Source organism: Stegostoma tigrinum, chromosome 19, assembly GCF_030684315.1.
Source record: "Stegostoma tigrinum isolate sSteTig4 chromosome 19, sSteTig4.hap1, whole genome shotgun sequence".
In the NCBI taxonomy this organism is placed as follows: domain Eukaryota; kingdom Metazoa; phylum Chordata; class Chondrichthyes; order Orectolobiformes; family Stegostomatidae; genus Stegostoma; species Stegostoma tigrinum.
This window is the reverse complement of record NC_081372.1, coordinates 41621650-41633967: the sequence shown is the minus strand read 5'-3', so window position 1 is coordinate 41633967 and position 12318 is coordinate 41621650. Positions and strand designations below refer to the sequence as shown.

General features: G+C 42.0%; 1 protein-coding gene across 2 annotated transcripts in view; it reads left to right on the top strand.

The window, feature by feature from the left end:
* Nucleotides 1-703: 703 nt before the first annotated feature.
* Nucleotides 704-12318, top strand: part of nfatc2a (nuclear factor of activated T cells 2a) — a 196312-nt gene continuing 184697 nt past the window's right edge. The window contains exons 1-2 of one of the 2 annotated variants that reach the window (XM_048549699.1): nucleotides 800-876; nucleotides 8557-8585. The gene's annotated coding sequence lies outside the window, so the exon portion shown is untranslated. Of the gene's footprint in view, nucleotides 877-8556; nucleotides 8586-12318 lie in introns of both variants that reach the window. The other variant, XM_048549698.1, reaches the window with a different exon arrangement.

Here is a 12318-nt window from a genome sequence, read left to right as displayed (position 1 = left end):
ATGGTTGGACCAGGATCACTCTGATCTTCTGTACTTCCTCGGATCCAATGTGTGCTCCCTTACTTTGTTAGTCTTCTCAAAATGCATTACTTCATACTTTTCAGGATTAAGTTCCAGTTGCCACTTTTCAGCCTGTCTGACCAGTTCATCTATACGATCCTGTAATCTAAGGCTTTTCTCCTTATTATTAACAGGTTACCAAGTTTCATATCATCTGTGAAATTACTGATCATGCCTTTTATTATGGTACAACATATGTGGTATGACAGATGTTAGAACCCGCGCTGCTTTTTCATCACGTTTATTTTTTTACCACATTTGGTTTGGAGCTGTGAACTGTAACTTGTTGGCCGAAGAGGGCTTTTGGACTTCAGGAAACAGCTTGTGCTAAAATGATAAGAACAGACCAAACATGTTTTTGTTTGCTCGAGGCCAAGCCTAAAGGTTAATTGTGGGTTGATTCTTGATTAAAAGGGTTCCTCCAGACACAGCAATCCTGGGAAGAGTAGTGTGTAGCTGAAGTTGGCTATAACAAGAACATCACCTGCGAACTACTTCCAGTGAGTGTGGAGGAGACCCTATATTCAAACAGATGAGTGGTAATTTAGACCGCAGGAAAAGAAACAGCCAATCTCACAGGGAGGAACCAGAATGGAGTTTTTGTTTTGACCTTTGTTTTCTGGAGATAAGTGTTTGGCTGTTGGTAACTCAGCATGAAGATTTGAAAGCTTCCTGCCTAATCTACTTTCACAGCTTTTAGCATGAAAGTTGAGTTAGAAGGATTACTACCTCTAACCAAGTGAAATGAAAAGGTGACCCTGTTGATGTTTTCAGAATCAAGAAGTCACCATCTATGCCTGTGAAGCAGTGCATCATGTAAGCAATATAATATTTTGGCCAGTTTCGCTATTTCCTTTTATTTATTGCTTAAACTGTGTTTGCTTGTCTGTCTCTCTTTTGTAAAAAAGGGGGCTGAAAACTATGTTTAAAGCATAGAGATTAATTCGATTAATTTGTTATTAAATTCATTTATTTTCTCTGCTAAAGTTGTTGTATATTTAATAAATTTTAAGTCTTTCATTGTAGGATACAGAGCCAGTATATGGAGTTAATTATTGGCAAAGTCTGGGGCTTGTTATGAAATGTATATTTAGGAACCAGTGGAGTAACTACTGAAGATCTTCAAAGTGCTTAAGTTTACCATGTTGTGAATACGGAGGTAGACAGACAGACTTGATTCAGCTGTCTATCTCTGTGCTTTAACACCAAGATGATATATGGCACATATAGAACTATTGAATCTCCCTTAGTGCAGTTCTCTGTGGTTGGCTTGCTTGCCGAGCTGGGTAATAATATCAGTGCAACCTCCGATGAAGCAATGTTGTGTTTTCCTGCCTGACATTTAAAATCTGGGAGCCCATGTAGTTCTCTGTGAGCAAGTGTAGATTTTTAAAACTGATTAAAGTTACAAGAATCTTTCCACAGTGTGAGACAATCATACCTTCTCTGAAGTCTTCCATTTCCAATTTACTTTATTTTCTGAAAGTGCCAACACTTCTGAGGATATAGTCCTTTTTAAAAATCCTAATTTAAAAACAATACCTACATTATTGTATATTGTTGGAGTGAGATTGAAACCGATAAACCAATATTAACACAATCCATTTGCATTACAAGCCACATCACTGGTGAAATACTGCCATGGGACTGACTTATAGAGTAGGAAGATTCCAACTTCCATTCTTGATCCACACTGACTTGGATAATTTCGAAATCTGATGAGATCATTCCTATTCGCTTCAGCAAATGATTAGCAAAGTATAAAAAAAAATCATTATAGAGATAGTAGGAACTGCCGATGCTGGAGAATCTGAGATAACAAGGTGTAGAGCTGGATGAAAACAGCAGGCCAAGCAGCATCAGAGGAGCAGGAAAATTGATGTTTCAGGCCTAGACCTTTCTTCAGAAATGGGGGAGGGGAAGGAGATTCTGAAATAAATAGGGAGAGAGGGGCAGGTAGATAGAAGATGGATAAAGGAGAAGATAGGTGGAGAGGGGACACACAGGTCAAAGAGGCGGTGTTAGATCCAGTGAAGGTGAGTGTAGGTGGGGAGTTAGGGAGGGGATAGGTCGGTCCAGCGAGGACGGACAGGTCAAGGAGGTGGATGAGGTTAGTAGGTAGGAGGTGGGGGTAGGGCCTGAGGTGGGAGGAATGGTTAGGGAGGCAGGGGCTAGCTGGGCTGGTTTTGGGATGCGGTTGGGGGAGGGGAGATTTTAAACTTGTGAAGTCCATATTGATACACTTGAGCAAAAGGGTTCCCAAGCGAAATATGATATGCTGTTCCTGCATCGTTCGGGTGGTGTCATTGTGGCAATGCAAGAGGTTCAGGATGGACATGTCGTCCGAGGAGTGGGCGGGCAAGTTGAAATGGTTCGTTGACTGGGAAGTGTAGTTGTTTGTTGCAAACCGAGCGTAGGTTCCGCAAAGTGGTCCTCAAGCCTTCGCTTGGTTTTCCCGATGTAGAGGAGGCCACAACGGGAACAGCAGATACAGTACCTCACATTAACAGATGCGCACATTCACACCTGTTAATTTCGCTTGGGAACACTGCAGTCCAAGGGTATCAATGTGGACTTCACAAGCTTCAAAATCTCCTTGCCCCCCTGACCACACCCCAAAACCAGCCCAGCACGCCCCTGCCTACCTAAACATTCCTCCCAACTCAAGCCCCACCCCCACCTCCAACCTATTAACTTCATCCTGCCTCCTTGACCTGTCCGTCCTCCCTGGACCTACCTATCCCCTCCCTAACTCCCCACCTACATTCACCTTCACTGGCTCTAACCCCATCTCTTTTACCTCTCTGTCTCCGCTCACCCTATCTTCTCCTTTATCCATCTTCTATCTGCCTCTCCCTCTCTCCCTACTTATTTCAGAATTCCCTTCCCCTCCTCCATTTGTAAGGAAGGGTCCCGACCCGAAATGTCAACTTTCCTGCTCCTCTGATGCTGCTTGGCCTGCTGCATTCATCCAGCTCTACACCTTGTTACCTGTAAAAAGAAAGTCAACTGCTTTTTCTCGTAATAATTGTTGAAAAGTGCACATAGTAGGCATAATCAGGCTAGATTTGGCAGTGATACTTCTGTGATTGAGCAGACTGTGACATACTGTGTAAGGTCACAGATGGATTGTGGCTACAGAAGACCTGTCAAGAAAGGAGATGGCAAATTGGAAGATAATTGATTTAGTACAGGGAAGTAACTTACATGTATAACATCCTCTTCACTGCTTTGTCTGCATTTGCATTATACTCTGGGGCTGTATGGGAGGGCTTTGAATTAAAAATGAGTTAAATGCACCATACAGATGTGTATGTGATGTCATGCACACTACCCTTGTTTGTAATATATTTACAAACTGTAAACTTCAGTGAGCTGGGGGATTTGTAAAAAGATTTCATTTCCTTGGATTTCCTGCCAAATTTTTAAAAAGAGCTTGCACTGATACAGAATCTTACACATCCGCTAGAAGTCTCACAGCGTTCTACTGACAATTAAGCACTTTGAAATGTAGTCAGTGTTCTAATGGTGAAAATGTAGCAGCCATTTTGTGCACATCAAATTCACAAACATCAATGTGATAATGACCTCATTTGTTTTTGTGATGTTGATTGAATGATAGATATTGACCAGGAAATTAAGCAAAGCTTCCCTGCTGTCTTCAAAATGGTCCATGAGGTCTTTTCACATCCAACTTGCAAGCAAATAACATCTTAGTTTAACATCTTGTCCAAAAGGCGGCACCACTGACAGTATAGCACTCCATCACATTCGAAGGTCAGCCTTGATTTTTCTGCTGAAGCCCTGAACTGAGATTTGACCTCAGAACCCCATAACTCAGGGAAGAATGGGCCGGGTCCACAGCTAATTCTCCGTGAGAGTTTTTTTTTACCTTGCTTGATTGTTAATCACTCTTACCAATTTGCCGTATTCTGAATCCTTGTTACCTACTTCTTTTTACCCATTATTGCTAAATGTTCTAATGTATGTGTTTTATCCTGAGCATCTAAACATCTTAGGCTTGAACTTCTCCATTTTGAATTTGTTCCTATGTTTCACTCTGTTTCATTGCCACATCCATTCCTTTCCCTGACTACCTTGCCCTGTAGGTCACACCTTCAAGCCATTTGTAATTTTTTCATCAAGAACATTTTCCCTTGTCATTGTATTTATTGTCTCCTTGATTATAGACTCACATGCCTTCCTTTGTTTTAGTTAAGGGTCTAGGCCCAAAACATCAGCTTTCCTGCTCCTGAGATGCTGCTTGGCCTGCTGTGTCCGCCCAGCTCCACACTTTGTTATCTTGGATTCTCCAGCATCTGCAGTTCCTATTAATCTCTTTTATTTCCCCTCGTTTGATTTTACCCAGTCTTCTTTTAAACAGAGTTATCTTGAATATCATTTTGGCCTATTTACTGATTTTCCTAGCATTCACTTCTTTTGAATATTTCACTCCTTAGCATTTCTCTTTCAATGTCTTCACAGTACTTTTGAGCTTACAAGAAGGATTGGGATAGAACACGGAGCTGTCCACACCCAGTGTTTGAATGGTTTTCATTTTAATGCAGTTTTTCCCCCGTGAACCCATTTTGAGGTTTGAAAATTGTCACAGCTACTCAGTGAGAACTGTGGGAATGAAGGGGATGGGCTCTAGGGTTTTAGGATCGTAAGCCTATTAGAACAGAATTACAGTTGTAATAACTCAGCCAGAATTCCACAGATGCCATTATTGCCACAGAGCTCTCCACCCAGCCATTCAGTTTCCAAGCTCAGCAAATTACTGCAGATGCTGGAATCTGTACTAAAACAAAAATGTGCTGGAAATCACAGGGGATCAGGCAGCATCTGTGGAGAGGGAGCAAGCTAGTGTTTCGAATTTAGATGAGTCATCTAGACACGAAACAATAGCTTGCTTTCTCTCCACGCATGCTGCCTGATCCACTGTGACTCCAGCACGTTTTGTTTTCCTTTCAGCTCCTGACTCCATCTGAGTTCCTGACTCCTACTTTTGTAAACTTTGTTTTGATGTGCCCAGAGGTGCAGCCTAATTCTGGACTCATAGCTGTGGCACAACAAAGATATGATTGGTTTTATTCAAAGTGGAGACTTTGTTTGACAGATGGAGAAGTCAATGACAGAATGAAATGGTCAGAAACGGGTGTCAATCCACTCTTGTATCAGTTAGAAGAGTTTGAGAGGGGTATATGGCTAGTAAGAGAAATGAAGTAATCTACATGAAGGTGTGCAGTCAGATTTTTATGGTTCTGAAGGTCTTGCTGTGAGATACTATCAGAGCCATAGCAATCATCTTTTAGCCTGCAAAATTAATGTGCAAAAGTGCGTATGGCAGTTGACAGATGGATTATTATTTGGCCAGGCTTGAGAATTATGTAAATAATCTCTGTGAGGACAATAGCTGGAAAAAATGGGCACTTGCATTTGTTTCTCTGGCTGACTTCCCACAGATAGAAAGAAGTTCTTAGTTGCACATATGTGGCAGTCCGCACTTAGATTATGACACGTGAGAAACACCGTCAATGAGACTTAAGAGCTTTCATTGCAACAAAAAAAACCACATGAGCGCCAGCTTTCTCCAGAACAAACCACCCAAAATGCTGAAGTTGCCCTTCAGCCATCTCGATAGATCAGGAGGAGCTGGGAAACTCGCTAATAATTGTTGGTTTTACAAAATCCTCTGTTGCATACCTCCAATGACCATCATTACCAGTGTCTTCAATAATCAATCCTACAGCCATGTGAGTGACACAGTATATGGAGCAGCAATGGCCAGAGTAGTGAGGAAGTACATAAAAAGTGAAGGAGTAATAAAGTGCAGTGATAATGCAAGGTAGAATGAAAGGAGCGTGTGACATTTGTACCACAGGATATGGATGAATCAGCTAATCTTTTTCACTTTTCATGACCTAGTTAGGTACTAACATAGAACATAGAACATAGAACAGTACAGCACAGAACAGGCCCTTCAGCCCACAATGTTGTGCCGACCATTGATCCTCATGTATGCACCCTCAAATTTCTGTGACCATATGCATGTCCAGCAGTCTCTTAAATGACCCCAATGACCTTGCTTCCACAACTGCTACTGGCAACGCATTCCATGTTCTCACAACTCTCTGTGTAAAGAACCCGCCTCTGACATCCCCTCTATACTTTCCTCCAACCAGCTTAAAACTATGACCCCTCGTGCTAGCCATTTCTGCCCTGGGAAATAGTCTCTGGCTATCAACTCTATCTATGCTTCTCATTATCTTGTATACCTCAGTTAGGTCCCCTCTCCTCCTCCTTTTCTCCAATGAAAAAAGTCCGAGCTCAGTCAACCTCTCTTCATAAGATAAGCCCTCCAGTCCAGGCAGCATCCTGGTAAACCTCCTCTGAACCCTCTCCAAAGCATCCACAGCTTTCCTATAATAGGGCGACCAGAACTGTACGCAGTATTCCAAGTGCGGTCTAACCAAAATTTTATAGAGCTGCAACAAGATCTCACGACTCTTAAACTCAATCCCCCTGTTAATGAAAGCCGAAACACCATATGCTTTCTTAACAACCCTGTCCACTTGGGTAGCCATTTTAAGGGATCTATGTATCTGCGCACCAAGATCCCTCTGTTCCTCCACACTGCCAAGAATCCTATCCTTAATCCTGTACTCAGCTTTCAAATTCGACCTTCCAAAATGCATCACCTCGCATTTATCCAGGTTGAACTCCATCTGCCACCTCTCAGCCCATCTCTGCATCCTGTCAATGTCCCGCTGCAGCCTACAACAGCCCTCTATACTGTCAACGACACCTCCAACCTTTGTGTCGTCTGCAAACTTGCTGATTACTTCCTGTATTATATCACTTCCTGTACAACAATCCAATTGCTCAGTTCACCTTCTAGGTTGGTTTCATCCTCTCACTCCCGAGGTCATGTCTGTCCGGACTGCTCCTGATTGCACCCAGCAGTAAAACTGTGATGCATCACTGAGCCTGAGTGTTGGCCTCATTCTATGTGCACCCATCCTCAGGCCAAACTGGCCCCTTCCAATTATACTTCTGCAAAGGCTTCTCAAGAAGGGGACTCGTTATTTGTGTCATCTGAGTGGGCATCATTATCCTCCACCAAACATGAAGTTATGAAACCTAGAAATCAAAACCAAAACAGAAACTGACGTGCAGAAATTATTTCTGGGAATTGCTCATGTTGCCCAGCCCCAAATCTGAAGCCTTTAATATTAAGAAATCTTAAATATTAATATTAATATCAGGACCACTGTACTCAACTATAATCCAATGGCAAAAACTCACAGGTACAAAGCTACATAAGGACTGTTAAGAGAGAGCGCTTTTTCATAAAGTGACTAATGAATAGATTAATACTCCAAGTTCAGCAGCAGAGGAAAACATTGTGATAGGGAATTGCAATTTTCTAGATAATAATGAGCGAGGTGGATCCCTGATATTTTCTTTGTATTACTACCCAGTAGATGGTGCTAGAAGACAGAAAACCCATTTTAAAGATGTATGAGCAATTTGCTATTCTAATCCCAGTGAATGTTAAACCAGGACACTCGTCTACTTTCCTAAGTGAACAGCTTCTGCTTGTAGGACTTGTTCTCTCTCAGCACATCTGCTGCTTAAAATCCCATTCATGCCTTCGGAATGTAGTTAAGTCTAGAGGTAACAATACACCCCAGCTAAAATCCTCTTCTATGGTGCACAGACTTGATGTCATCCAAAACTTTGATGCCAATGTCTTTAAGTTGCTGACTTGCTCAATTGCTTTTAGTAGGAATTCACTGTTAATGTGCAATGTCTGTGACGTAACCGTGCTGGAAATGAAAATAGTTGTAAGAGTTTGCCACAAATTGAATTCATGGTTTTTCTTGATATCTCACAGATTGGAGGATAATTGTTACATTGCAGTATTAACCTTATTGTTCTTTCTTCAACTATATGATATAAATTGTCACTGAATGACAGTGTATGAGTTTCATTCCACAAAAGTAAACAGTCAGCATCATTGTGTTAGATACTATCTGGATGATATACCCGACCTATATTTTGCAAATTGTTAAATTGGACGTGGATGTCACTGACTGGGCCAGATTTATTGACCATTCCTATTAGCTCTAACCTGGAACCACTGCAGTGCATTTGTTGTAGGTACAGCCACAATGCCGTTAGTGAGGGCACTGCCCGATTTTAGCTCAGTACCACTGAAGAAACAATGATAAATTCATAAGTCTGTGTGATGAATCATTAGAATGGGAACCTGCAGGCTCCTATGTCCCAGAATCATAAAATCCCTACAGAGTGGAAGTGGGCCATCAGCCCATTGAGTCCACGTCGACCCTCTGAAGATGTTGTGGATGTGGTGTCAATCATGCAGATTGCTTTCTCCTAGATTGTGTCAAGCTTCTCATGTGTTGTTGAGCTGCAATTATCTAGCAGCATGGGAAAAATCCCATCACATTCTTGACTTGTGTTTTGTAGATGATGAACAACTTCTTGCCTGTCAGGAGGTGAGTTGCTGCTGCAGTCTTCCTAGCTTCTGGCCTGCTCTTGTAACCACTAGTGTTTAAATGGCCAGTCCTGTTCAGTTTCTGGTCAATGGTAGCCACCAGGATGTTGATAAAATGGGCTTCAAAGATAACAATGCCAGTGAATGTTAAGAGGAGATGACTACTTTCTTGTTCTGGAAATATTCATTGCGTGGAACTGGCACTGGCACTGGCACTTAGTGTGAATGGCAAATTTGAACTGTCAGCCCAAACCTCAATATTGTCCGGCTCTTGCTGCATTTGAAAATGGATTGCTTCAGTAACTGAGGGGTTGCAAATGGTACTGAACAAATGCTGACCATTGTGGCAGGCAAAACTTTGTTTGAAAACACTAGAAACATCTATAGAACAAGATCAAATATAGAAAAAAAAACTCCTTCGTTCATAGGATAATATTTCTGTTAGAAATGCCATCCATTAGTGCTGTGAAAAACATTTCGAACAATTCGTCTACTGTGACTCTGCAGTGGTAGCTGATGCATTCCATGCTGCACTGGAGTGCTGCTTTGTTGCATTAGAATGTAACTAGAATTGGGTGAATTACATGCTACAGTATTCTAACTCTTGTATCTACTTTAATTATATGGCAAGTCCAGTTGAATTTCTGATCAATTTCTAACTCCAAGGATGTTGATCATAGGGGCTTCAGCATTGTAACTCCATTGAATGTCAAAGTCTGGTGTTTAGATTGTCCCTTATTGGGGATGGTCATTGCCTGTTATTTGTATCATATTTCTTGAAACTTGCCAACACCAGCCTAGGTATTTTCCAGATGTTGTTGCATTTCAATAGCTGCTTCAGTATCTGAGGAGACGGTAAGGACTGCAGATACTGGAATCTAGGGTCAATAAACATGGAGCTTCATCAGTCCTAACAAAGAGTTTTGGCACGAAATACTGACCTCCCTGCTCCTTGGATGCTGTCTGATTCACTCAGTATCTGAGGACTTGTGAATGGCACTGAACTTTGGTCAATCATTAGCGAACATCCCCACTTCTGACCATATGATGGATGGAAAATCATTGATGTAGCCATTAAAGATCGTTGAGACTAGGACACCGTGATCTCCTACAACCATGGTAATTTTCCTGTCTGCCAGTTAAGACATCACCCAGTGGAGAGTTTTCCCCCTGATTCCGATTGATAACAATTTTTCTAGAGCTCCTTGATGCCACACTCAGTTAAATATGGTCTTAATGTCAAGGACAGTCACCCTCTCCTCACATCTGGAATTCAGCTCTCTTGTCCACATTTAGGTCAAGGTGTAATGAGGTCAGGAGATGAGTGGTCCTGGCAAAACCCAACGTGAGCCTCAGTGAACAGGTTTTTGCTCAGCAAGTGTTGATGACAATTTCCATCTCTTTACTGATAATGACAAGTAAGCTTATGAGTTAGTAATTGGGTGGATTAGATTTGTCCTGCTTTGTATGTATGTGTCATACCTGGGCAATTTTCCGCAACATCAGGTAGATGCCAGTATTGTAGCTGCACTGGAACATCTTGGCGAAGGACACGATAATTCTGGATCACAAATTTTCAGTGCTTTTACTAGGATGTTATCAGGACCAATGGCCTTCACAGCATCTATTATCTCCAACTCATATCACATGGAGTCAATCAAATTGGCTGAAGCCTGGCTTGTGTAATGCTATGGACCTCAGGAGGAGGCCAAGATGAATCATCAACACAGCACTTCTCACTGAAGATTGTTGCAAATTCTTCAGTCTTGTCTTTTGTACTGATATCCCCGTTACTGAGGATAGGGATGGTTTTGAAGGTCTCCCCTCCAGTGAGTTTTTTAATTGTCCACACATTTAGCCATGAATGGTGGAGAAGGCTACAGAGCTTAGATCTGATCCATTGGTTGTGAAGTCCCTTATCTCTGTCCAACATTTGCTGCTTATTATTTTTCACACACAACAGTTTTGTAGCTTCTCCAGATTTACACATTATTTTAAGAATCCCCATTGTTAGCATACCCTCCTGCACTCTTCATTGAACCAGAGTTCATCCCCTGGCTTGATGGTCATGGTAGAGCTGTGTAAATACTGGGCTTGGAGGTGTCAGTTCATATTGTAGTACAATCCAACTGCTGCTAATCAAGCGCAGCATCATTTTGTCTTGGAAGCCCAATTTTGAGTTGTTAGACCATTCTACTCAGTATGAGAGTGCCACACAACACAATGGAGGGCATTTTCAATGTGAAGCTGGGACTTTGTCTCCACAAGGACCCTCAGTGTTTCCTCCAAGTGGTGTTTAAGTGGAGGTGTAGTGATTCATCAGCCAAGATGGGTATGCAGTGTGTGGTGATCAGCAGGGGGTTTCCTTGCCCCTGTTTGATCTGATGTCATGAGACTTCATGGGATCTGGAGTTATATGTGAGGGCTCCTATGGCTTCTGCCTCTATACTGCTTGACTTGACATCATCTGAAACTTTGCTACCCATGTCTTAACTCACAGCAACTGCATTTGTATATCATCCCTATGTCCAGTAACTGTGTTCTGCACCAGTAAAGTTTTGATTTTAAAATTCTTGTTCATGTTTCCAAATCCTTCCATGACCTCGTCCCTCCCAATTTCTATTTGTATATTCATTTGCTAGATATGGGTGTTGCTGTCGGAGCCAGCAATTATTACTTATCCCAGTGCCCTTGAAGGTGGTGAGCTGCCTCCTTGAAACAAAGACTCTTAAGCACTGGGACAGGAGGCAGCATGAGGAGTTCGAACTAAGCAGTGAGGCAAAAAATTTGAAACACATCAAGCAGTTCACACTTCTATGTGCCTTTCTCAATGTTTCCTCTTATTGCGTATCTGCGCTTTCCAACTTGCAAAGAGCTGGAGAGCACATTGACCAGGCAAGGCAAGGTTTTTCTCCATTCTTTTCAAAGTGGCAGACTCAGTGTACAGACCATTGATCAGGACATAGTTGGACTCAGTTGTCTGCATGTCTGGTACTCCATGCAAACTTGCATTTAGGTAGTCACACTTTTTAACTGGATCATCAGAGCTAAGATGAGACATAATAGCACACATTGGCTCCTCCAATCTCTCACCAATATTCCACAAGCTCTCTAAAAATGCTCACAGAATGTCATTTTTCTTTTTATTGCTGCACCAGAATAGCTTAATTGTGACCACTGAATCTCAGTACCTATGTCCTGGTGAAAAGTGCTTGGAGTGTCTTGTGTGGCCCAATAGAAATAATGTTGGCACCTGTGTCTAATAGCTGTTTCTACTCCCCTGCGTTGAGAGTCCCCATTTGTCTATTTTGCAGCCTTGACTGGTGTGCACATGTGAGCAGCTAGAGGTTATACATGAGACATGAGATTAGGTTTACCTGAGGACTGGTCAAACTCTTCCAGCATTTGTCTAGTGTCAAGAAAGATGTAAAACACAAATTTTAACACTTTTACTAAGTCATCATTGTACAGATGGTCCTATTACAGTCTCCGGTGATGCCACATTGCCAGGAATGACATTAGTGAGCCATTTGGTTGTGTGATATCTGCTGCATCTCAGAAAACAATATCTTTTAATTTCCAATGTCCTGACACTCTGATGGTCTGTTGATTTTTAATGTCTCATCTTCCACTGTAGCTAGGGAGACCATCTCTGGAGGGTCTCCCATATACTTTGACTCTCTCTGGAGCTTTGTGCTCTCTTCTCCAGTATGGAGGGAAAGCAAAGAACTATG